Source organism: Cygnus atratus, chromosome 1, assembly GCF_013377495.2.
Source record: "Cygnus atratus isolate AKBS03 ecotype Queensland, Australia chromosome 1, CAtr_DNAZoo_HiC_assembly, whole genome shotgun sequence".
Taxonomy (NCBI): domain Eukaryota; kingdom Metazoa; phylum Chordata; class Aves; order Anseriformes; family Anatidae; genus Cygnus; species Cygnus atratus.
In genome coordinates this window covers 35,254,440-35,282,264 of record NC_066362.1, presented here as the reverse complement: position 1 = coordinate 35,282,264, position 27,825 = coordinate 35,254,440, and positions in this window count along the sequence as shown.

Below are 27,825 nucleotides of genomic sequence, written 5' to 3'. Positions count from 1 at the left end.
AAGCTGTTTCTGGGTGAAGGTGATTTAAATTTGCAAAAAAGTTATTTCTGAGGGATAAAGAAAACAGTGACATTAAGCAGCTGCCTGATAAATTCAGGTCAAAACTCCTAATTAAAAAATAATTTTTTATCTCTTCTGTTAGAAATAAAAATTATAGAAGAACAGTCAAAGTTACCTCACACAGATATGTGAAAAACCATAAAAGTTAAGCTTAAGTTACAGACTATCCTGTGCAGTCTAGAAAACAAACGAATTTGCATACTTTCATAATTTAGTTACTTTTAATAGCTACCAGGTGAACTTCCAACATAATACCCGCAACTTTTGTTTGTGTAACAATCCATTTAGACTAGGGAAAGAGCATTATTAACTAATAACTTTCATAATAATTTTTTGACCTCTATTATTTCTTAATAAGTATTTTCAACCCTCAAATTATGAAAAGAGCTGGAGGGAGATTACATGCATCTACTATCAAAGCAAACACAGGGGCTCCAGCAGGGAGGGTGTAGCCTTTTCTGCAGGGTTGTCTGTGTCTGGAAAAGGACATTTACCCACTGCCGATGTAGAATAATCAAGTTAAATGGTGAATTAATTAAATGTGTTGAAAAATAATTCCAATCCATTTCTCATTTTTTTCTTCCCCAGTATTATAGCCTTGCATCTTTGTAAAGTGCAAATCATTTTAACTGAAATTTTGAAAATGTTCGAGGTGCTGTTTCATTCCCTAGGTCTTATTCATAACGTGCACTTATAAATGTACAGTTATTGAAAAATTTGAAATGTAAAGGTATTAGAGGTTATTTTTTGGGGGAGAAATATGGGAATCCCAAGGTACAGTACATAGGTTTAACATCAAATGCAGGTGCTGGGCCTCTTTAAAATACCTGTGAAGAATTGGCACCCAAGAAAAGGGGCCTTAGAAACCCATGGCTTGGGAAGCACCTAAAATAATCTAGAATAAGAAATAAGAAATTACACACAACCATTTCAAGTTTTCTTTCCTGAGAATCCTAAGCTGTGAACATACTTCTAGAATTATGCACTCATTTAAACCAGATCATCTTCTTAGACAGTTTTTTTTTTTTTTTTGACAAAGAAGTAAATAAATATAAGGGAGAATAAGACAGACAACCTGTACAATAACCAGGACATTTACCTCCAGTTTTAAAGTTTCTTTTAATTCCCCGTCCTGCCCAAATATGGAAGGGACTTGAATTTATACTGCATTCCTCCCAGGGAGGTGCACTGATTATGGGCACAGTGCTCTCCGCTTGTCTGCAGGGGGTTTTGTTCCAGCCTCCCAGCCAGGTACTGCAGGGGATAAGTGTTGGCTTTATGGGTGAAGGAGATTTGTACAGTGGTGTGCAGACCTTGTTATCTACTGAAATCCAGATATTCTTGATGTTGGCTGTATGACAAGAGTCTCACTGGGTGATGGATGAGGCTTACGCAGCGAATCCTGTTAGGGCATACAGGGTTATGCAAGAAATGTTCCTGGTCAGGTAATAAGGGAGAGCCCTGGACATTAGCTCACTGCTGGGGAGTGTGCCTCCTAGACTCTAGGACTGCAGCAGATCTGGGTTCTGCATGTAAAGAACTGGAGGGGAAAAGTGACTTACATGAAACACTGTCAGGTTCAGCACTGAAGGCTTGGTAGGTTCCTTCAGCTTTGGATGTTTGGGGTTTAGACCTAAAATAAGCCTCTCTATAGCTTTCTGGCTGCGGGGATATCATTAGCCATGTCACTTCCCAATTGCAGAGTTGCAAAATGATAAATGTCTAGGGGTTTAGACATCCAGGAGCATTTGCTGTGCCCACACAGTAGATTTAGTAGAGGAAATCCAGCTGTAAGAGTGAGAATAAGTGTTGTAGTATTCATCTGCTGCAGGTATACCTACACTGAGCGGCAGACCTATAAAAAAATCCCCTGACTCATTTCTTTTTGCTTGGCTAATGGTGATCTGGGCTCAAATTGCTGCAACGTTCTTAGAAAAAAAATAAATCTCAGGTATTTCCTACAACTCAAACAGCCAATCTAGGATAGAAAGCAGTCCCAAGACATGGGCTTGAGGATTTATGGGGTGGTGGTGGGAATGGGAAAATCTGGCTTTGAGAATGTGCTTACCAGTGTAGCTAGACTGCTTGATATATAAGAAGTGTTTAGACACCTATTTTGGCTCTCTAGATACCTCAGTGTTTTGTCTGCTTTAACCCCAATCTACACCTTAACCTTGCACTTTGGACAAAGCTTATTCTTGTGCTGCTGTCTGCTTCTGACAGTGAAAATCTGTGGTTCAGTCTTGCTTTTTTTTTGCTAGTTGACACTAAAATAAAAACAAATTTTTGAAAGTAGGACACATTAGCAATGGAAATATAGATATGCTCTTCCTTATTTGGGAGTTTAATGTAAATGTTGTAAGTTATGCAGGACTTTCCTTGAAAAAAGAAGCATGAAGTACTTCAGGAGATGGTCGGTCAGTGTAGGTCAGACTCATATGCCTTGTTCAGATACAGACATAATTATTTTACTGGTGACATTTGGAATGACCTTCAACCTATAATGTAATAAAAAGGCTCATTGATTGACATCGAACCCTGTAAAATTAAGTTCATTCATTTAGAATTTATAAGGATCTTCAAATAAGTACATAAAACATTTTTTTTTCCCCGATGGGGTAGTGATGCTGGAAAGGTGATTTAGAAGAGCTCTGGGATGGTGCTGTCTGAGGACAAGCCCTCTGCAGTGCAGGAGTGAGCCGGAGGAGCAGCAGAAGCTGTCAGGCCCATGGGGGCAGCCATGCCCCAGCCACCACAAAGAGCCAGCCCTGTCACAACACCTCCAGCAGACCCACGACAGCCTCTGGGCACCAACCACTTCTCCAGTCCATCATATAGTTCCCTATGGTCATTCCCTATCTCTCTGTGTCTAAATATACCCTACCAGAGTGGTAGGGAATTTCCCTTGGGTATATTACCATGAAAGAGAAACTGGCAGTGTCTGCGCACAAAGGCTCTTCTCTCACAGCTCAGGACCCATAAGTGTGATAGGAGAAAACGACCACTGGGATGAAGTTACTTTTTTTTTTTTTTTTTTTTTTTCCCTCAAGGTGAACATTTTCAGTGTATTAGGTTTGTGGGTTCCACAGAAACTCCCCCCAGCCTTTTATTTGTGGTCATCTGTGTGAATATCCAGGAGAATATAAAATGCAAGCAGGTACTTTTGAAGCTAGATGCAACTAAACTGAAGATGAGGCATTGGTTTCTTGTCTGAATTGAAGGTGTCATCCAGACTCCTGCAGCCTGGCACTTTTGGTAAGATCCCATGTACCGTTAATGTTTCCAAGCAGATGGCGAGTTTTCATCTTCACAGCTACCTGCACATTTTATTGCTTCAAACAAGAATACTGGATGATGGTCCACTGTGGCCTGCCCAGGGCAAACATACAAATATCAGTAAGATTCAGAAGGATCCAACAGCCTTCTGAATTGCAGTTGTTTTCTTGGTATAAGTCAGTGTTGTTTGTGTTCAAGAGAGTGTTGTCTTCAAGCAGTGTTGCTTATGTTAAGGTCTGGGTTTCTACACATTAAAAAAACACTATACTTGCGAGCTTTCCATCAGTTTGGACTGGAGGACAAAATGTAGCTTGTCACTCTTATAAGAGCAAAACCATCTTGGTTGCCCATTTATTCTTCCCTCCTGATCTGTGACAACCCAAGAATGTTTAGTTTCAGTTTGTGTTGGAAAACCAATTTCCACCGCTTCTTGTCCACTTGTTTACCTGTTTGAGGGGTGGTAACAGGGCAGGTGGGGAAGATAATTTTAATGTGTTGAGAAAATGTGAATGAATTAGTTTGACTTTTCTTTAGAATGAGCAGGGTGTGCATATGGAGACCTGTGTAAGTACTTAAAAAATATTGTCTCATGTTAAATTATGGCATTAAAAATTCATATACTCTGTCAGCATTTATGATCGAATTCAGATGTCTCCATTTAGTGAGTGAATCCATTGACCTCAAAAGATGTGCATCATGTAATGAGAGTACTGGATTATCCTGGAAGAAAGGCAGACATCAATGAACATTAGGATGAAAGTTGCCCTTACCCCACAGTCCCTGCAGTACTGACAATACAGGAGAAGGGTGAAAAGGGAGAACAAGCTTACCATGACAGAGGGAGCTTGGGCTGAAACAGAAGTGACAGAGTGGAGGTGTTCTGTGCAAGCATATGCTATTCCAGTGTGGACAGGGTGTATTATGGTGTTATTATGCTATTAAAAACAAACAAACAACAAACACTGCCCCCCAAAACAAAACAAAACAAAACAACAGCAACAAAAACACACAAAACCCCAAAACCAGGCAAATCTAACCCCAGGAAATCAATAAGGTGTATGGACTTTGTTTCTGAAGAAGGGTCATCATCATTTCTCAAACTTGTTTACAAAAGGATTAAATTTGGCTCATGCTTATCCACGTGGGCATTTTCCAGGTATAGCATTTAGAAGTTTTGCTGGGTATGACTCCCACAACAGTTTTACTAATTGTGTAGCTGTGTTACCAGACATGGAAATGGCTCTGAATCTATCTGCTGAGAATGATATTTTAATGTGAATTTGCTGAAATTTGTTTAAAATGTCAGTCATGTTAAAACTTTACCTTTTAAGTTTTCATAACATTGACCTCTTTCTGTAAAAATAGCTCAGAAGGAATCATTATTATAGACTAGTATAAATGAGTCTGCATGGCTATCATTTGTGCTTCATAAAATTTCCCTTTAATTTTTAAAATCTGTTGCTAAATTTTTATGATGCCATATAATCTCAGGTCAGGAAGGATAAGCATCCATTGTAATGCAACAAAAACAGCTTCACACTTGAAAGGGATTAATTTAAGGTGATCATTTAAATAATAGCTAATAAAATCAAACTCTTTTAATGTACATGTTAAGAGCTAGACTAATCAAAGCTTAAAATGTGATAGGATAATAAAGCAAAGCTCATTAATTTAGCATAGAAAAATACATACAATCAAAAAGAGCTGGAGTAAGCATAAGCTTGCAATAAGAGAAAAGTGCTGAGCATTTAATCTTATTCTCTCTGGAATAATTGTAGAAATTCTGGAGTTTAGCTGGAGTTAAAGCACACAGAGGAGGCCAATCTGCTCTTCTCTCACTGTTATCAGTGCTGCCTGTTTCACTGCACTGGAGGAATGTCAAAACTTGATGTAAGCAATTGTATTTCATGCTATCTGTTTTTTTATTTTTTTTTTTTAATTTTTATTTTTTTTTAAAGAAGGCAGAAAAAAGGGAGGAGAGGTAACCCACTAACTTGCAGTTATAGGAACTAGGGTTTCATCAGCAAAGACTAAATGGTCAATTCAGGCACATTCCATAAATTCATAATTGGGTAGAAAAATGAGGAATCATCAGAAAATTTAGCGGAACACCTAAATTGACAGTGCAAGTTCAGGTGTTAAGTAATTTTAGCAAAGTTATACTATAAAATAAATGGCCTTGTAAGTCTGAGTGTGTAATAGCAGTCTGCATTTTCTTTTGCTAGGTTTCCTATGGAAGCAAAGTTTGCGCATTTTGGAACCCCACCTGATACCAAAAAAATCTGAAAGATGGGTAGCAGTCTTAAAGCTATTCAGTTACAATAAGAAAAGATGCTTGGAAAGAAGAGAGAAAAGCCACAAATGCATCTCAGAAGAGCTGTTCCGTGGGATCATCCTACAGAAAAAAAAGAAAATTCAAAGTTCCCCAGCATAGGAAAAGCTTCAATTAACCATAGGATAAGATCCATAGGAAACAAGTCCTCATTAACTCCAGAGCTCACAGAGCTTGTTATTGTTCAGTTTGTTTAGCCACTGCAAATTTTAGCCAACTCTTTTCTTTGCCCTTTCTTTCAAGCATAACTGGGTATTAGATATTCTTTTTCTTTTTTTCTTTTCTTTTTTTTCTTTTTCTTTTTTTTTAATCTGTGTAAGGTTACGATGAAAAAAAATAAACCAAAAAGAAGTATTCCCTAGGTGATTTTCTTCCTATGTGTATATACATATATGTGCTAGGAGAGGAGGAGGGGGGAAGGAAGGGCAAGGAGAACTGAAACATCCTTTTCCAAGATTTCCTAAAGTAATGTATCGGGTCTGTGCTCTGCCTGCTGACATCTAGCGGCAAAATCTCTCAATTACCGTACTTTGATTTTTTTTTTTCCAGACGTCCCCCCCTCCCCATACCTCTACGTGGTTCTCTGACATTTGTGGGTGCCTAACACCAGTGAAAACCAGGGCACTTGTGGATAACGAGGTAATTCTGGAATCAGGCAGGGAAGGACTGATCTGCCATGGAGCTTAAAGTGGGAGGAAAACCAAGAAGATTTACACAGTGAGTTTATCGCTCTAGCAGCAGAGGAGTCTGCTTCCTAGGCTGTGCCTTCTGTGCATCTCTGTCCAAGACACCTCTGAAATGTTCCAGAAAACAAGTTTTTTCCATGCTGAGTCCTGAGCACCGAGTCTGTTTCCAGGTGCTGAATCCCAGCATACTGCCTGTCACTGCAGCTGCTATGTGTGTCTGTGCCCTGGAGTACAAGAAAAAAAAAACTCGTATTGATTTTTGTAAATTTATCTGGTCTGCAAAGGACACACAGAAAGGATTGGTCCTAAGCTATATTTTAGAAGACTAATGTAAGTGGTTAAACATTGGTCAGAATGATAATGTCAAAATGATTCTCATGACCATGCAAGATACATCCCCCAGGACTAGGGCTCCCACAATTATTGCTCATCATCCTTACATTGTTCTTGGGCTGGATTTCAGAAAATAAGTGTTACCCTCAGTCAAGATCAAACCAGGAGATTTAGTCTCATGTTTACCATGCCCCACGGGTGAGAAAGAAATGGGAATTTGAGCTGATATTGTGCTACATGAGGCCATCCTGCAGGTGGTGGAGCCCTGCAGCAGCCGATCCCGCAGGGCAAGCATTTCGGCAGATTGCCCCAGGCAGGGGCACACATGGCACAGGGAGTCAAGTGGGGACATTTATGTCCATCTACGTGTGGCTTTTTAACGTGGGTAACCAGATATTTATTCCACCTCAGCCAGGTGAGTATGGACTTGTTTGTAACACCAGAGGGAGGCTGTGTATCGAGGCATCACAGCACTGCCATCATGTAGTCTGAGCTGTGAATCAGGCAAGGTTAATCGGAAGGGCTGCCGAGCACAAATTTACTCCCTTCAAAGGAATCAGACAATAAGAGCCACAAAAGCAGAAAAAAGTCAAAGCCACACATCCTTTAGCATTTCCTACCACATATTTGATGAAGGAGGAAGGCAGAGTTCATTCGGCATAGGACTTCCTAGCCCTGCATATCCTGAGATCTAAGAGCCAGTAATCCTCCCTAGGTACATCCAGCTTGCTTTCATATTTATACAAAGAGAGATGCCTTATATTCGGGCTGTTTACTATGCAATCTGCTAGCTACATGTTTGTAATCTCATTGAAAAGCATAGCTACTCTAAGTAGAAAAATGTAACTTTTACATATATGGAGCTGATTTTTTTTGATTCTTCATTAATCAGAGGCACTTTTTCATGTTGAATTAATAGCTGTTCGTTCTCATTCAAGCAGAAAGATTCTTTAATTCCTCCCCTCCCTCCCTCCCCTTAAAAAAAATGCTTCCTTTTTAGTGATTCTGGTTTTGAAAATGTCTTAAAAATCTGCAATTCAGAACATTTAAAAATTATAGTAGTCTGTTCTTGTGTTGGTTTCTTTCCCCCAAGTTACATGCTGTTTTGGAATAAATTCAGTAGATAATATTCTAAAAAATAGTACTTCTGCTCTTTACTCTCAGAAGATCTACTTTTGCCTGTACTCAAGATCCAGAAAAATGATATCAAAATACACCTCTTTTTGCCTTACTATTAAAACACCATAAAATGCAAAGTCTATAATAACCTTTAAGGCATCTTTTAATGTTTTTTAATGCGTATACACAAGCCTAGCACATTCTTGAGTGTAATTTTCCATTCCTTATTAAAATATTAATTTAAAATTCAGAGTAAGAAAAACTTTAAATCAGAAAGAAATACTGAGACAGAACAACTTATTCCTTTTTAATGCACTGTATCCTTCACTAAATATCCTTACTGAACTTTGTGTGATAGTATTGGAAAGACTGTGTTGTAACCATAAAACAGACAGCATTATTTCTCTAGAAAAAATAACCCAGGTAAGCTCACGATGACTATTTTTTTTTTTTTGGCAAACAACACATCTGACAGACCCCTACTTTATCTCCCATCATGAGGGAACTGAGTTACTGGGCTAATAAGCTTTGACACCTTTTTTTACCAGAATTTGTGATGCCTGTTTTTAAAATGACACCACACAGATTAGAAAATGCTATATCATGAGATAATATATGGCACTATGAATCTCTACAGTGAAGTTTAATTCTTCTTGTAGATGAGTTCTCAAATCTGCCAACATATGTTGCCCCCAGTAAACAGGTTTCGGAAAAAACTTAGTATGATTCATTTTGTAAAATCAACCTGATCCTTACTTATCATTCCTACTTGTTGTTTGCTTTATGTTCTGTTTTCACAAGGTTTCTTTTCCTGTAATATAATTTAATATATAAACATAATTAATTCATGAAAATAATTCAACACATCAATTTTGGAAATAATTATATTTGTTTTAAAATGACACGAAAATCTCATTAGGTAAGGAGGCCTGCCCATCACTCTCCTGCTAAATTTTAAATTAAAAAATTGCTTTTCTTCCCCCCCATTTTGTCTGTAATGCAACCTTTAATATAAAATTGAAACAAATTTAACATATGTTTAACCAGGGGTAAAACATTCTTTGTAAGCATGGCTGTAAGGGCTCATGCTGTTTGATACACAGCAAAATGGGAACTTCCATATTGTATCAGATTAAGAAAAATGCATATAAGGGCAATGAATGAGTACTTGTATTCTAACCCAACTACAGGCCAGATGTGTATGAACATTTTCCTCTTCCCTCCCCCCTGCCCCAATTTATTTCTTCAGATGCCTGATTTAATGTTTGTTTCTATTTCCTGCTGGGTCCCACAGATGTAGGAGGAGGAATAGTTAAAAAAAAAAAAAAAAAGACAAAGGAAAAATGACTCACAATTTCTTTCTCAGTATAATTTTGGGCTTTTCCAAAGCTCATGAGTAGTACTCTAGCTCTAATAGGCAACCAGCACTACACTTAATGTTCTTGGCGTTTACCCCTTGTTGTGCAATACAGGTGGCCTTGTAGCCATCCCAAAAGCCATGGACTATTCCTTTTGGTGTAATAAAACACAAGCACATTGCTTATTGGATACATAAGGTAATCAAGCAAGTGATATGTTCAACAGAAAATGTAGGTCTATTCTCCAAAACATTATTTTACATTTGATCAGATTTTTTTTTCTTTTCCCATGTGGATTACATAGATTCAGGAAAGTTTTGGAGTCACTACACAAAATATGTCAACACCTAACTTTTTGATATGTGCCTCACCCAGAGCAAGACTCAAAAGCTGCAGCTGGCAGCACAAGGTCTCTAACACATGGAGAAAGTAAGGTGCCTTATGATGATATATAAAAGGCCTAAAAAAGAAAAGCTCAGTGGTGACTTGTCAAGGTGTAGCAAATGAGAAATGAGGAGTGCAAGTTTTTAAATCTTTCCCCTTTAGGGAGCTTAGGTGCTTTACAAGTACTAGAAGGAAGCATCCCTGTTTCAAAATAGCTACAGTACTTACAGCCTGGGGGATTTTGCTCTTTTTGATGGAATAGCATAAAAAGAAAGATCCATTTGCGTCATATTCCATGCAACATGTTAGACAAACAGCATTCATCTCAGGATTTCTTAATCTTTGTTTAACTCTGCTTTGAGGATGAGTTTGGGGGAGCATAGCACCACCTCTGATAGGGGGAGAAGAACAGGGCCCTCTTAAACAAAATGGACTTAAAGTAGTCTGTGGGACCAGGTGCATCCACGTGCACTGAGTACATCCAAGTGGCTGATGCCACTGTGAGACCGCTCTCTATCACCTGTCATCATGGTGACAGAAGAAGGCCGTGAATGACTGGAAAGTGGCAAATGTGCCCATTTTCAAAAGGCAAGGTGGATGTGGGGAACTACTACAGGTCAGTCCCCAGGAAGGTGATGGAGAAAATTCTCCTGGAAGCCATTTCCACACACACAAAGGACAAGAAGGTGATTTGGAATAGTCAATATAGATTCAACAAGGAAAATCTACTATGAAATGGCTGGCAGTAAGGGGCAGGGGACCACGGTGCCTGTTTGTCTTTACTCTGCTGAGGCTTTTGACATGGTCTATCATAACACCCTTGCAGCCAAACTGGGCAGATATTTACTGGATGTCTTATAATGTGGGTGTAATTTGGTTGAAGCACCAGGCTTAATGAACAGTGGCTAGTCACTTGTGGCATTTCTCAGCGTTCAATACTGGAGTCAATCTGCTTACAGTCCTCACTAACAACCTGCAGGACAGAGTAGCAAACACTCCCAGCAGGTGATAGCAAAGTGGGGGGATTATTCAAATACACTGGAGGGCAGCACTGACACTCAAGAGGGGTCAGAACAGGACATCTGATGCTGAACATCAAGCTCTAAAACACTGTAGGTCTCTTATGCTGAGGTGTCCCTGCTTATCATACTACCTATAACTCAATGGAAGGCTCAAGCAAAAAACTATGTTTTTATGAACAAAATGAGAAACCTAACTACTAATCTAAAAAGCAGTGCCATCACCGGCACTTTTAATTAATATAAGTTACTAGCATGGTGGGCAACGAGAGGGGAAGGATCTCATGGTGAAGATAAAGGGTCAAACTTGTGGGTAGATATTAGTGAACTCATCAGTTCTTAGAGGCAAAATCTACATGTGTCTACCAACATATACATTTTCTTTCCCACCGCTTAGAAGCTCAGAAATAAGTCTGCCCCTGGGTAAAATCAACATATAAAAATATGCTAGATCAACATATATACAACTATCACATTCTGAAACAAATGTTTATTTCCCTGCTTTTTATGCTCTGATGTTCAACTTGAAATGGAAATGCTGAAGTTGTTCCAAATATTACACCTGTTTTGAGTGCCAATGCCCATTTTTACATTTTATGCTTTTCTTTCAGTCTGTAGAAGAGCCCTACAAAGTGATGAGAAGTAAGATGTAGTGACACTAACTGAAAAGCTAAACAAACTGAAGAAAGAAAGAGAGAGAGGACATTCATATAATAACTGTGTTTTGTAACTGGGCTGCATTCTAAGGCCACAGCATTCTGTTGGGGATTTTCCAGTCAGAAAGATATAAATACAGGCCATGTAGGACAAAGACAGCCAATCTGGTATTTCCAGAAAATGGTAAATTTATCATATCGTGTATGTACAGCATGCACAAATGCACCTTTGGAGATGAGTCAGACTTACTAAGTAAGCATCTGTAAAACCAGCTGTACTGCATAGGTGTAATGGATCATTTCAGTTCTTCCCAGGAGTGTTAGACTTGGTATGAAAGAACATAGAAAAGCTTCCTGAAAGCACATCTTCCTGCATGGTGTCACGCAACCTGTGCCTGAGTACTGTGCACATGTTCAGAATTTCACGTCAGGCAAAGGGATCTAGAACAACTGCTTGTGTGCAGGAGCATCACGCTATAAGGAATAATTATGTTTTCCAGAACAAGTTTTCACTTATCCATTGCTTTGTATAATTTTCTTTTTTTCTTTTTTCTTTTTTAAAAATTATTTATTTATTTTTAAATGTGACTTGTTGGTATTGTTTTAACTAGGTTTTAATAGATCTGTGTCTTAGAAGTGTTTGCCTAATTCTTGTAACAGCAGGGCAGCAGTATTAAACTACTGAGTATTCTCTGGTCTCACCATACACAGTCAGGGTAATGATACATGCAGCTGATATAGGTCTATGTGCTCCTATAATTACAAGGTGCTAGCTATGTCTGAAGTGCAGTAGCTGCTGTAGCTGCATTTTAGCTGCTGTAGTTGCATTTTTGGTGTACTGGGCTACTTTTAATTTAGTAACAGTGTTTGTGCTCCTACACTGACCCATGCGACAGTAAAAGCTACCCTATTCTATTACATATTCAGGGTCCTCGGTTATTTTGCACTTCTAGGGCAGGAGCATCTGGCCCCAGTGGATTCACATTACTTTTGGTCTATCTCAACATACTGAAATTATGCTGCTGATTGCAGATCTGGTTGTTTCAATTCCTTCTGCATTGTTTTAGCTGCTTGTGAATGCAGAAACACAGTTACCAGCTAGGGAAAGTGTGCTGTTATTGTATCAGCTTCCAGTGAATGAGGTAAGACCACATTTGTCTTTATAACCAAACAGGCTTTTAATTTGGCTCCGGTTCTCACCCAGGCATGTGTACTGCAGTGCCTGCTGCAACAGCGTGACAACCACACACCAGGCTACTTCCAGCTTGCTCTTTCCCATACCAGCCTCTTTGCATTTTGCCCTATTTGTTTGCTAGGTAGTCATCATCCTTACTCTTTCTTTATTTTTGCCTTTTCTTTCTGATTGCGTGGATCTTTAGGTCTGTATTTGCTTTGAAAAGAAAAATAATCAAACATTCTGCAGATCTTTACTCACACAGAAAAACTCTAGCGTGAAGAATAACAATGAGGAGAGTGTTTCATTCCGCTCTTCCATTTCTCAGAGTTGACCATCAGCATCATACAAGATGGGATGACAGCTAAAGGCTCAACAAAGGCTTTTTTTTCTGAAAATATGCTGTTATACAAGCTTATACAAATTACAATATATATCTATAAGGCAATGGATGATTATCAGTACTTTGTAATCCAAAGTGCACTCCCATTTTAACCTAGGAATGGACAAGCATTCTGGGAGAAAACCGAGACTTTGGCCCTCTGTTTGATATCACTGGAATGACTGAGGGCCCTTTCTGCCCACCTCTGGCCCCCTCCCCTCCACATCTCTGCATCCCCCTTCGGATGGCACAAACCACACTGCAATAAAGGAGCAAGCTGCGCTTTTACTTACCCACCACCATTTCCCCCCTATCCATCAGCAGCCGTGGCGAGCCACCGCCGGGCCCTCCCGGCTTTGGACAGGAGGAGAAGAGCCCTTCAGGCTCTGACCCCTAACAAATTCCCCTACAGTCCCCCAAGCCCGGCAGCACGGAGCCAGCCCGGGAGCCCACGGGCAGGCACCACCGGGGGAAAGCGGGCTTCCCCGCTGCCGGGAGCGCCTCCCTTCTTCCCTTCTCCCTCTGGAGGGAGACACAGTCCAGCTTTTGGCTGCCGGCGCCGCCGCGTCCCTCCTGCCCCTACCCTGCCCCTGCCCCTGCTCCAGCCGCCGCGACCCCTGCCCCGCGCCCCGGGGGAGCCGCCGGGGCCCCCCTGCCCGTCCCGTCCCCGTGTCCCCGTCGCGGGGGTCCCGGAGGAGGCGCGGAGGTGCCCGTCTTCTCCCCGCCGCCTCCCACGTGTGCGTCTGCAGAAACTTGGGAGCCCCCCGCCCGCTGCCCGGCAAGGGAAGGGTGGGCACGGGAGGGGAGGGAGAGCCGAGCCGTGCCGAGCCGAGCCGTGGGGGCGGGCGGGAGGCGGCCGGAGCCCCGCTCCCCCGCCAGACCCTCGCCAAGCGGGCTCGGCAGGGGGGTGACGAGCGGAGAAAGGAGAAGGGGAAGGAGCAGGAGCAGGAGCACGAGCAGGAACAGGAGCAGGAGCAGGGCGGGCTCCCCCCTCCGCCCCCGGGCTGGGCGGCCCCCGCGCGGTGCTGCTGCTGCTGCTGCTGAAGGTGAAGCTCCGGCTCTCCAATTACTTTTCCCAAGAGGGAGAAGGAGGCAGCAGGAGGGGAAGGCGAGCCGTGTGGGGAAGGCAGGCCAATCAGAGCCGCGGTAACGGAGGGATTGCTGCAGGACGCCGCGGGTTTTCCTCCCGTCCTCCGCCGCCGGGGCTGAATCGGGACCGCACGCAGCTGGCGGAGGGGCCGGAGCCGCACCGGGCTGCAGGACTTCCTCGCCCCACAGCCAGCCCCTACTTCTCCTCCTCCTCTCTGTGTTTTTGTTATTTTATTATTATTTTTTTTAAATACTCCGAGCCACTTCGAGTCTCCCCGCCCTCCCTCTCGCATCCCCCCAGCCGGATTCCCGCTCCGTTCCCCGACAGCCGGGGGACAGCCGGGCACCGACGGCCGCCTGCTTGCCCGCCTGCCTTTCCCCTCCGTGCCGAGCCGTGCCGAGCCGAGCCAAGGGGAGCCGAGGCGGGCGCGGCGCCGCTCCATGCCCCCGGGCGCCGGCGATGCCGGGGCGGTGAGGCCGGGGCTCCCCCTCGCCGGGAGGCGGCCGCTCGCGGGGTGCTGCCAGCTCGGAGCGGGGCTGCAGGTAGGTGAGCCGACAGCCGCGGGGCCGAAAAGTTGCGGGAGGCCGGCTGAGGGGGGCAGCTGCCGCCCTTCTGCCGCGTTTTATTTCTTTTTTTTATGTATTTTTTTTTTCCTCATCGTTTGAGGTCCTCTTATTCGGGCGAAGTACCTCAGCCGCCGGGGCTGGGGGAGCCCAGGGGTCTGTCAGCCCGGCTGCTCGTGTGGGAAGGGTGGGAGCTCACTCGTTGCACCCCCGGGGACTTGGGGGTTTGGAGAACAGACGCTTTGTCGGACGGCTCCAGACAGGGGTTAAAAGAGCGTGGAGTCGCTTTGTGAATCCTTTAGAAAAGGAGCGATAAACAGATGGCTCTTGACTCCCTTTCTGTGTGTAGCGCTCCCCAACTTGTGGTGTGTAGGGCATGCAGCCCCTCTGCGTGGCTTTCTTTCCATTTCAGGGAACTCATTTACCTACTAAATACACCACAGGTTCGGTCTTCTGCAGTGAAAAGGCTCTTCCCTTGCTCCATGCCATTTATAGCTTTGCAAGAGTGAGTTTTAAAATAACCCGCTTTGTTCCCTTGAACTGTAGGATCGGACACCCCGTTACCTGGGCAAAGGATAAAGAGCAATAGCTTGCACTGCCTGGTTAGGAGTTGCCATTCATGTCTCTGCTGTGTGGTTCGTTCTTACCAGGAGTTAAAATCATTGCTTGGAGCACTTGAAATTATATGTGTACTTACAGTTGTCTCTTTCCAGCTTTTGCTCGGAGATTGTCAGTATTTTTTTAAGGCACGAAGCACTTCACTGCCACTACTCTCCCCCCAGTAGGCTCCAGCTCTGTATTTAAGGAACCGGGCTTTGACTCCTGAAGAACAGCCAATTTGAATAATAAACATACTCAGCCCCTATCCCTGGAAGCCCCATAAAACATTCGGGGTCTTAGGGTATTCTCTCAGCACTGGATACATTTAAATGACTATTGACTAAATGATAATTGTTATCTGGTTTCTCTGTCTTACCAAGTGGTTTCAGACATTAGCATTCAGCCTGCTATATGTTTAACACTTCAAAGCTGCTTTATGGGCTGACCTAAGTGATGTCAAATTGATAAATTAAGATTATTTTCTGTAGCATAAGGTACACACTAAAAACGAGCAGTTCAATGGTACTGTGAATACAGCTGAGCTGAAGTTGGGAAAGAGCATACTAAGGCGTTTTTATCAGGGGTTGCAAGGGTTATGTCTGTTACACTTTTTCACAGTAATTGCACAGTCATTTCATATTGATGTCTCTAATTTATTTTGTGCGTAATTAAAAATAGTAAAGTAATTCATATAAATTTCATTATGAAAAAATTATTTTGGGGAGCTGATACTGCTGAGGCAGTATTGAAAGCTATGTGTTTTTTGGTTTCATAAAGTCCCGATTCCCCAAACTACAGTACTGCTACTGTTATAAATGCAAACTATCCAAGTGCCATAATTTTAGTGGAAAGCTTGGCTCAATTAGTTAATTCCAGATCAGGATTACTATTCAGTGTTTCCACATGTTGTCTGAACAGAAGGGGGTTTTCAAAAAATGTGGTATTAATTTTAGATATGCTGCTGGTAGTGGGTGACTTTGAGATAAAATCTTGATTCCTGTCAGATGGTTTTAATCAGAGAATGACGTCTAATATGGCAGTGTGTTTTATCATACCAGATATGAGACCAAGTAACCTTTTTCTCCGTCTCTTCCTATGAGCAGAGTGATCTCATGTAGGTGCTCGTGATGCACTTGAGAATTCTGGTGGGGAATACATGAATAACTAGTTCTGTGCGGAAGTAAGTGGATGTGTCTACAGATGGGTATTGGAGATTGCTTTACTGGCAACTTGCAAAGTGATGATTCATTGAACCCCATCTAGATTTACATAAAGCAAATAATACTTTACACTGAATTGTGACAGCAGAAAAACATGTAGCAGTCAAGAAGTTCCGTAATTTCATCACAGGTGATGACAGGCTTGATAAAGGACCTCTTTACGAATGCAGGCTATACGTTTCTGATGAGCAAAACATACCATGGAATTTTTTAGATCTGAGCATCTTTGCACTTAAATTTATTGCTGGCTGTATTGCTACTTGCCAACCTGTGTGAGGCATAAATAGTGTATTAGCAATATATTGCATTAATTATATCGTACGTTTTACTTACTATAAATAAGTAATAGAAAAATGCTAACTAGTTATTGTGTTGAAGGAAATCACTGACTTTGGAAGGCAGAAAAATCACATTACCTAATACTGTACATCTACACAAAAATGAGATCACTATCTTGAAAAACTGTTCTGAACAGTACAACTATCAGTGAGCAGGCAGTTCTATGTCCCCGTTTTAACTTCTGCAGTATTTTATTAGAAATGCTTCATTAAGTCACATTATTCTGCAGCTGTTTGTTCACTGAAAATTAAAACAAAAATCAGGAAGTTTATCCAGCACAGCAGTAGTATTCCCTTTGTTATGTACTGAAAGTTCAAACAACTACAACAACAAATCCTTTAGCCTCACTGTGCCAGAAACACTGAGTACATTCTATTTTTGTGATATATGGGTGGCATTTACTGATGCAATTCATCAATGTATTTATTAGTCAAACGTCATCTAACAAAGAAAATAAATGAAAGTAAACAAAGACTGCATGATGATACAAAGGCTACAGCAAGTGAAGACTCCACAAATCTAATTAATTAATGTTCAGTCTCATATTTACAGTCTGTATTTAAATATCTCATTCAAATGACATGCTTGTTGTCTTTCTCCCATTGATTTTCTAGTACAGCTCCAGATAATTCAGGTAGCAAGTGCTTTTCATTTGAAAATGCATTTTCCATTTTTCTTTTGAAATGTTGAATTTTAAAGGGATTGAGACAAAAGTTGGGTTTGGATGAATATAACAGAAGGGTCCTCCTGTGTCAGCAGAGCTCAACACTGACCTGTCCCCATTCATGACAATTTTTATGTGTTAAGAGGGGCATCCTCAACTGATGTGGATTTCCCTTGCTCCGTTGAAGTAGTTGAAGCTCTGACATTTTAAAGCAGCTGGAGATTTGCTCCATTATCTTTAGATCACTGAATTTAAGTGTGCCCTTAAAAAAGGATTTCACTTACTTTTTTTTAGGGTGAGAAAACATTTACATACTGTATTGAGCTTCACAGAATCCATTGTAAGTGGATTTGAAATAGTTTTTAAATACAGAAGCACAGCGCTGGAGCTGTTTCAGCAGGAAATTTGGCTCAGTTATTCAGTTTTGTGAGCCATCAATATATACTTCAAAACATTCCTCATAACTAAGTCAGATTTATAAAACTCATCAGGCATAGGAATGAATGTGGCAACATCAACAATAATGTCATTCATTTTCCTGGTGACAGCTACAGAGCTGTTGCCTTTTGCTCTGGGTACAACTTGGAAAGGTAGTGATTTCTGTGCTTTGATTCTTTATACACCCTTGCCAGCCATTCTTATTTACCATACAGAGTCAGTTATTTATCGAAAGAGAAGACAAAATAATAATGGCCACCTAATGTACTTTTTCCTACTGCTACTGGAAAAAGAGTCACATTTTTAAGATAAACAGTTCAAGGCACTTTATAGAGCTTCTTTCATGCAGTATATTTTGAAAAACACTTTCAAAGAAGAGAGGAAAAAATAAAGAATGTTTTACAGTACTAGTTGTGGCAGGACAGTACATACTCAAATAAAATGGGAAAGAGTCACTAAAAAAAGCTTTTTTAGCTTTTTCTTGTGTTCTGCTATGTTGGAATACTGATTTGTAGAAAGCATTGTAGCAGTAGCTATTGCTTGATGTAGCACTAGAAAACGCTTTGTATGGACTTAGAATCAATCGTGTATATAATTGCATGTGTAAAAATTGGGAAGTTGGGTTTGTCCCTTGTTTAAAGATTATCAAACCTCATAATCTGAATTATGTTAATGGATTATGTTTTTGAGTAACCCCACTTCACATCTTGCTGATCTTGTAATAGGAAACCTGCACACTGGTCTCACGGCACCAGGACAGGCTTGCATACAGCCTCCTCTACTGCAAGCATCCCTCTAACAATGCCGGGGGGAGAGCCATAGTACAGGGAAGCACACAGATGAAAGCACATACAGTTTTTTTTTTTAAATGTTAGTTTTTTGGTAGCCTATGCTTAAATCATGAATGTGAATGAAGGCTGCAAAAGGTGCTGTAGATTGCCAAATGTTGCAGGCTAATAAATGCATGAGCACGGCTCAACAAACCTATTCGGTTGTATAAATAACAAAATGATTAAGAAACAGGCTGCTTAGTATGAAACATTTTTGAAATAAATAACCAAACTTTTACTTTTGGTAGTATGCTGGCCTCTTGCTGTGTGGAAAATTTATTGCCTCTGTTGTAATATTAACAGCCACTATTGAAGATGAGGGACGGGACTAGATGGACCATTGGCTTGATCCGATAAAGCAATTTCCTTTTCGAAATGCAAGGAGGTGTAATTGCAATAGTCTATATTTTGACTGGCTTATTAGAACAAGACTGTAATTGTCTAGCATTCTGTTTTTGCTTTTTTTTTTTTTTTTTAAGGAATGATATAATGCATTTTAAAATAAATCTCTCAGTAACATGCAGTCTCACACCAGCTCCTTTGGAGACAGGAGCACAGACCTGACAAGTCTCTCACATTTGCAGTGATGCTCCCGTGTTGGATTTTTCCTCATGCTCCCCCACTGCAGTTTCTGCATCCCATATTGATAAGAGAGCAGTGGCCTCCAGCCCACCTCAGCACAAACTGGTTAGCTGTGTGGTGTGTGGCCCTTTGCTTGTCTCTGACTTGTCGTGTCATGGGATGGGGCAGAGGACAAAGTGCTGCCCCTGGATCACCAAGTGACTTTTCATGCTCCTCTGAGCACCTTTTTATGGGGCACTCTTCCTGGTTACAGTCTCTCCCCGTGACTTCTCCCACACCAAGTGACACCATGTGTGAGAGAACCTGTCCCAAAGCCTCTGATGTGCAGGCTGGGTGCCTCCTGATGCATGGCCACACAAATGGGGGATCTGTGAGCACTGGCTTAAAACCCCACGCTAGATCCCCTTTCATTTGAGACTTCTCTTGTGTTTGTTCCTGTGTAAGATATCCATTTGGCCTTTTGAGTTCTAGGCTCAACCTTAAGTCATCGTTAGCTGGTGTATCATTGGACTTCATGACATGCAACGTACATCACAATGGCTTGGTAGCTCTCAGTAAAGATAATGGTTTTCCGTGCCGTTTGTATGTAGCAGTCTTTGAAATTTGGATCTTTTCCAGAAATGGATGAGAGTTAGTACCATCTGAAGCTTGTTTCATGGTTTATCTGAAACGAGTCAGTAGTCTTCGTCTGGATTTTACTGTACAACTGTCCGTCCAAGCCACAAAAGTCACCACTGGCAAAAATGATGATGTGCACCTGCTGTGTGCACAGCGAGGCAAAAACCGAGCTCTGATCAAGCAAGGCATTTCAGCTGCAAGCATGTAGCTTCAATGGGACTAGTCAAATTAATTATGTGCTTGCAGACTTTTCTGAAGCGAGCCTGAATAAATGTTGCTAACTGCTCGGAGTGATCTGTGTTGAAGGCATGTGGGTGGGGTGCTGCTGAAACGGCTATGTTTGTGTCTGTATTCTGGGTATAAATTTAAGACTTGAGCTTTGTTTCGATGGATTGTCAGCCCTACACCTTCTATAAACATCCAATCCCGTTATATTCAGAACAGAGACCGTATAACAGCAGGTCATTTTCAGAAAGGTGCAGCAAGTACCTACCCTGTATTATAGCATTAGAAACTACAATTACAATCATGTAATTCTTCAAATGGGATGTTACTGGCATGACACTGAAGTAAAATATCACTTTCTGACAAAGTATATCAGGCTACGGTATTCCTGCAAGAAATGATGTCATGTTTAAAGCTTAACTGCAGAAAAAGGATCTGTTTCTGAGCCATAGCAGGAGAATAGTCTCTCAGGACTGTGTTACCTGTGTTTATTTAGCTTTGATTTTTTTTTTTAATCTATATATTATAACAAATAAGCTATGTTTAAATAAGATGGTAAATTTTATCTTGAGGTCTGGTAACTGTAGTAAATAAAGTGAGATAAGTTCTGGTATATAAGTTTACTGGAATCCAGACAAGAAAGATCGTATTTGTATGCTAACATAACATGCTATAAATTCAGATACGATGTTATCAGCCAGTATGGTTAATGTTGCCTGACATTTCTCATTACATGATCCTGCTTTTTTTCTGTTCAATCTAAAATCATGAGGGATATAGCTTACATTGGAATTAATACTTCAAACACACAGCTAAAGTGTCCAGACCTTCATAACCAAGGCATTACACTGGTATTTGTGTAATGTTCAAAGAAATAAGTAGCCATGAATCCAGGTGCTGGCTGAACTCCAGCCATAGGAAATGTTTTTTCCCCTCCCATGTGGATTCATTCTCCTTTATGGCAACATGATTTTATTGTTTTCTGATTATAAACATTATGATTTGATAAAAGTATTCTTGGTGATTGTACCCCAGTTTTTCCTTTACCACAGGGATAATCTTGCGGTCAAAAGCTAACAAAACAAATGAAAGTAACTCTGGGTAACTCTCTTCCTCTTTTCAGATGCATGTGCTTCATCTGGGAATCTGAGCCCACATACTGCAGTGCTCAATACATCACTTCATGCTTTCAGATGACTGTATGAGGATGTATGGGGCTTTAGCCCTCATGTTGTGGAGGTCAGCGCGGCCTCCATGGCCTGATCTGGTTGTGACCAAGCTGGTCATGTGCAATTGCACAGCTGCCTTGTTCCATTCTGATCATGCTTGCATCCTTTCATGTAATTGTTGGGGTCACTGCTCGTGTGGAAATGTATTAGGAGAAAATTTGAGCTTAGCTCAGCCTTTCTGAGCTTTCACTTTGAGGCAGTGATGTAATTTTTTATTTTTGTTTTTAGCAGTGCAATTATTCCTACATGTTTCAGAATTTCTTTGGCATTGCTTTGATTTGTTGCATCTGTTATAAATACATATTTGATGTCTGGCAAATACACACTTCACACTCTTATAAAATGAAGTATGCTTTTTAAAGCAACTTTTTTAAAGCAACTGCTATTTCAGAGCAACTGGTACATAACAGTTACTATGTTTTCTTATCAGAAGACAAATTATAGAATTGCTAATTATTCACCTATATGAATCTTAAATAAAACCCTGTATGGCAAAAGTGCTGACACAGCTATCACAATAGCTGCATGAATGCACTCTCTTCAATAATCTTGTTCTCAATCCCACTTTAAAAACTGAACCCACAGTAATGACACTTGTATTCCCCTCTTCCTCTTCATCTACCCAGACACTCATCACTTAACTTTTTCTCCTCTAGGTCTCCTTGCCTGTCCTTTTCTCCTCATTGTTCATCTCATCTGCATTGGTGTCATATAATCTTTCCGAATGTCAAGTAAATGTAGTCTGCAGTCAGTATTACCAAATTGCTTTCCTGCCAAAAAAGTCTCTTTTCATATGCCATGACCCATCATCTCACAGTTAGCTGCGAGTCATTCTGATTCCCAAATTTACAATATATTTTCTATTTAATGAGCTATTAAACATTATGCACTTTTAAACTTCATCTTTTCTGACTAACTGCATTCCTCCTGATAATTAGAGCTTTAGAGAGAAACAATTAATTTGGAACCAATTCTGCGATAGAAGTGACATTATTTATATAGCATTCCTCCATATCTGTGCTCTAGGGATTATCTCATTAGAATATATTTATATTTGGAAACTCCTTAAGACCATTATGTCAGTCCAATAGCCACCACGTTGTCATCGATAATGTAGACAAGACTACTGCATATGCTATTTTAATGTGACACACAAAATGAAAATAGGTACAAGGAAGGGTGAGTAGTTTGGTTTTGTTTTGACTAAATTAAAAAAAAAAATCAGTTTATGTCCTTCCTCCAGCTCAGGAGAACATTTTGAGAAAAACTTAAGTTAAACACAAGCACAAATAATATTACATACATATTGCACGGAAGTGGTCATTTTGGAATTGGTATGTTATTCCCATGTCTATTTTTATTAATGGTAATATTCAATTTGTTAGAATAATTTTTCAAATTAAGTAGATATCTAATAAGAATTTTGTAAAAATTGCAGATTACTCAGTGATGATGAGTGAGTTCAATCTTTGTAGCTCATAGCTTACATTACATTAATGTATTAAATCCAATAATGTCTACTAGTTCGGGCTATATAATCCTGTTTCTGTCATTGTGGTTAATTATATCTAGTTAATGGTTATGAACTAAATGCTGTAAATGCATATGTATTCTGCTAATAGCTTAGCTTGTGACAATCCCAATAACTTTTCCATGAATTCTAATATTTTTTTTTCTTTTTTTTTTTCCCTCTGCTACTTAGAGTTACACTTTAGCAAAATATGAAAATGATTGACAGAAGGAAACTTTGTCCATGATTTTGCCATGGCAGCAGGTAGAAATGTACATTTTAAAGTCTTCATCTTTCAGCTTTGAACCCTGTGTTCAAGCAGCAGTAACAGTAAGTCTCTAACAGCCTTCCTTTGTTGCCTGCCAGAGCTTGTGCCTGGTTCTCACAGTTACTTTGTGGGAACAATACCAAAAATATTACTGGGGGAATTTCTTTTCTCTGAATCAGTAAATACTATCAGTAAATACTACCATATTAAACACTGGGTTAAAATGAGTGCAATATACATATGGTACATGATATACATAAGGACACTCTAAGTTCACTGCTTATCTGTTGTGCATCTTAGATGCCTTTCCACTCTCTTTTGAGTGAATAGTTATGTGCACAGTTAAGTGGTTCAGTAGACAGCTTCACTTCCCTCATTTCTCTTGAAGCTAGACTGTTTTGGTCCAGCACTGTTTCAGTTCAGTTGCAAACTTTTCTGGTTTCTTGGCAAAGTAACATGACAGGCCTGATTCTGTCACCTGAGATATTTCTCACCAGGGAACAATTAAGGTGATTCAAAGCTGCATTTATATATATTGCATATATTTTAAGCAAAATATATTTTATACCCCAAAACTTCTCAGCAGTTAAACAAAAGGATAAAAATCTGAGTGTACCAAATCCTACCTAAACTTTGCTATTTTATTGGAAAAAAACAACAAATCATTGTTTAATCCTTATGTCCACAGCTATTCTGAGTTGTATATTTCAGTCTCAGGATGTCCTTCTGTCAGCATCATAACTCAAGCATTTATTGGTAACTCATGGCCCCCTTCCTGGAGACAAAATTTGAAGCCGTTTCTTTTAATTTCTATAGGTAGTCTGGTCTTGACCAGAAGGTCTGTATTTATTAGGACCTGAAAATAACATCTTTCAAATTACTGGCCCACATACCGTGACTTTAAAGTTACTGCCTCTGCATGTATATATCTGTTCTTTTTATTTACATTTGGCACTTCCAGTTGCTTACAAAAAATCTTTTATGTCACAGTAAGTATAACAATCCTAAGAAAGCTATTAACTGCTTATATTTGAATAGCTATGTGACGTTCAGAAAATTAGTGTGTATCAGTCTACATTATCATCAGAAACCTAGAGAGAAACATGCATAATTTTGCTGTATACACAATACACTACTGATTCAGCAGTGTGCTGTGGAGTTCAGATCACAGTAATGATAGATTATAAGGATTTAGAGAGGTACATTTCTGTTATACCACCTTCGGCGTTGTTGTACCATTTTCTTAGTTGGTCTTTGCCACTGGATGATGAGTCAGGCCGATCATGAGGGTTTCAGGTATTAGATGGCTGCTAGTTTTGAAGGCAGAGCCGATGCTGGAGCTCACTGCATAATGATATGTTGGCTCCCACAGTGTAATTGTTTCTAGCAGAAATTATCATTCTTAAATCCTTGTTCTCTTTAGTCTGTTCTTTCTCCTCATCTCAGGAGAATTCTTGAACTCATTTAATTGTCCATGAAATAAGAAGCCTGTGATTGGAGCCTGCTAGAAAAGGAAATAGCAAAATGGACAAATACTTCCTCTGTTTTATTTTGATCAGTTGCAGCTAAGGTTCTCCAGTGACAATGGTCTTGATAAAGACATTTAGTTTTTACTCAGCAATTCTCTTGTGAAGTTGCTTTATTAAGGAACTTTAGGTCTGTCCGGAGCCAGAGAACAAGCAGGAACAGGCTTTAACTAAAGAAGGATACCAGAAAGCGAGACAGTGAGAAAAACGCTGCTTGCTTTGTCATATTCTTTCCATTGCTGGAAACGATGGTGGTAGACAGTGTGTCACGTAATGCTGTTACAGGAGGAATTATGTAATGCTAACACTTGCAGGTGTTGAACAGTTGTTCCCATTTCAGAGGAAAGAAACTGTCCCTGACATCTGCCTTTTGTTCTATTTCTATTTTGTTCTCTTTTCATGTTTGTTGAAGTAATTTCATTTGTGTTTCCCAGAAAACTCTAACCATACATTGGAGAAAGGAGCGCCTGCCTACGACTTTTCCATGGAACCCTGCTTTGTTCCAGGCTAGTTCATTCTTAGCCATTGTAAATACTGTCTAGCACTAAAGAAGACAAGACCATAATTGGAGAAGAGGAGAATGAGAAAGAAGAGATTGTGCCTGTCCTTCCTTTTTTAATTTAAACGATCTTTAACTTAGGCTCCTGTACAAGAAACACTTAGAAAAATGAAACCAAATCTTTTTTTTTTTTCATTAGATGTATTTCCAGCTTTTTTTTTTCTTTGACTGTGATTGAATGAAAAATTGTCTTTGATCATTACCTTCATACTAACAGTTAAGAACTGTATACTTAGAAATACATGCTTCTACAAAAATTGGATTTCTAAGTTAAATTAATAGTAATGCTGGCTTGCTTTAGCACTGGTGTAATAATAGAGCACAACTCCTTGCTTTTCTCTTTTTCTGGGCTTACCAGCATAATAATTTATAGTAGTAATTTTCTACATGAGTTTTAATTTACCAGTTAAGTTTCCAATAAACTTGTCATGATTCCTGAAGTAAGCCTATTTTTCTTCTCTTTACTATCTGGGAGAATTTCTTCCCATCTCTGAATAATTTCAAGTCTCTATTACTCTTTGAGTGTAGCTATTATTTTTCCAGTCCATTGTACACACAAACCTTCAACACCAGGTTTCCTTGGCAGGTCTAAATGGTCTGCAATTAGTTCTGAATAAAATTATAGTTATTTTTAATACTAGGAATCAAGTATAGCAAAATATAAAATGGATTTTAAAACAGGGACTCTCCTCTCTGTCTTACTTTTCGGTTTCTCTCTTCCAGTTGGTAGCCCAGGTTGGCTTGGCTACTGCAGTTGTTCTAAGATTGATGTAACACAGTAGTTTTTCAAGAAAAAGTTAAAGGGCTTCAGCAGCAGGACAGAGATGCATCTAATTTTGTAACTGATAGCAGTCCTGTTAGTGTTGGTTATTAAAATAGCATCATATCCTTTCATGGTTAACTCCATGTGTTCAGTTTCTCTGCTAGAAGTTGAAATCTGAAGGGATTTCAGTCTGAGTGCCACATAACTCCTTTTTAATTTTGGTCTCTGAGGTGATGAAGAAACTTGTCTCTGAGGTGATGAAGAAACTTGAAAACCTGCTCAGATGGCCTAAATCTGTCAGAGAAAGGAGAGTGGAGCCCTTCACATAACCATTGCAGATACTCTGAAATTCACTCTATGAATCTCAGATAATAAAAGCTGTTGGGGTGGCTGATTGTGATTGAAAAGGTGAAGGTGGAGTCACCTTTCCGCATTTTCAACACTAATAAAATTTGTAGCTGGAATTTATCTTTTAACTGATATGAGCAAGTCTGGAAGCTGGAGAACAGCTACAATTGCGTTTTACCATCATCTTTTGTTACTTGATTGGCCTGAAAATCTTCAGTGATTAAATTTTATGATTTGGAATTATACAGCTAGGTGTAGCAGTACTCTCATAGAACTATGTTTCTTTGCCTGTCCAAAAGTATTCTGGTATTGTTTGAAGTTATTCTTTTTAATTTTGAAGCCTCTGCTCAAAAACATATTTAATCCCCTGGTATTTTGAGAAAAGTAATAACGGTGCATCATCAAATAAAATTCTTGAGCAAGCATAAGGAATCTAAAACGAAAATTTTTCTAGACATCTTCCTTTCTTCACACAAACAAATAAAACCCCAAACAAGTTACGTGGGATTAAAAGTAAATTGGCCTTTAGTTGTGATTCTTTGTATTGCTACCTAAAGAACCTTTGCAAAGATACATCCAGAGCTGCAATTTCCTAATTTAACAGTAATAGAAACAACTTCTTCAGCGACTTAAGAGATGTGCCAAGGGTAAAAGTCTTTGTGTGTTACCTTTGTGAGGTTGTAAAGTCCAGTGCTACTTGTTTTTTGATGTTGGAAATTTGGTCATAGCCTACCAAAGGGGACATTAGAGACAGGATTCAAGATGAGACTGAACCTAAAATATGTTTCTACTTGTAACTATCTACTTGTGAGGCAGTTGCTTTAACTTCATAATCGAGGGAGGTCTAGGGTAGGTTCAAGTGCATAACATCATTTTAAAGACTCTAGAGCACCTTGTCTGGCCTCCAAGCGCTACTCAGGATGGGTGGAGAACATGATATGCCTTGCCAACTCATTCCTTTGAGGCATCTCAGCTGACACAAGATGGTTTTGTTCAAGTACCTGAACTGCTGAATTCTGTCCCTTATCAACATGTGTAGAGTGATTCTACTTGTCCTAAAAGAGATACCTACTTTGTATCAGCTGAACTGTACTTCAAGTCATGGTGAGTTGGTCAAGTTGAATACTTTGCCCTAAACTTGTGATTTAACAGTCAGTAGTGAGCATTTTATATGTGTCAACGTATCTAAGATACTTGTATGGGATTTATAGTACTGTTTCAGATCAATAACATGAGACTCATGGGCATGTCAGATATTATGTTTAGTCAATTCAATTAAGTACTTACATTTCAGTGTCCAAATTTAGGTGTCTTAATCTTGAACTGAATCCTGTCGCAAGACCTGAAGGTGACATGAAGAATAATAGCATCATAGACAACAATTACAAAATTAATTAATCTGGGGGACAATCTCTGCTAAAACTTTATTTTCATCTCTTTCTTTGTATGTTATTTAGTGATATAATCTGATGAAAAATCCTAGCTAGTGAAAAAGTACCTCCACACTCAATTCAAAGTCTGGATCTTCATCTGAGGTCTGAAAAAGCTCACAAAAAAGCTACAACCTGATTAGCAAACTGGGTAAACTAGATTTAATGTTTCTGATAATTCCAAGAGGAATGAACAGAGAATAACTTTTTAAAAGTATCTCTGGAAGGGTGAATTCAGCTTTCA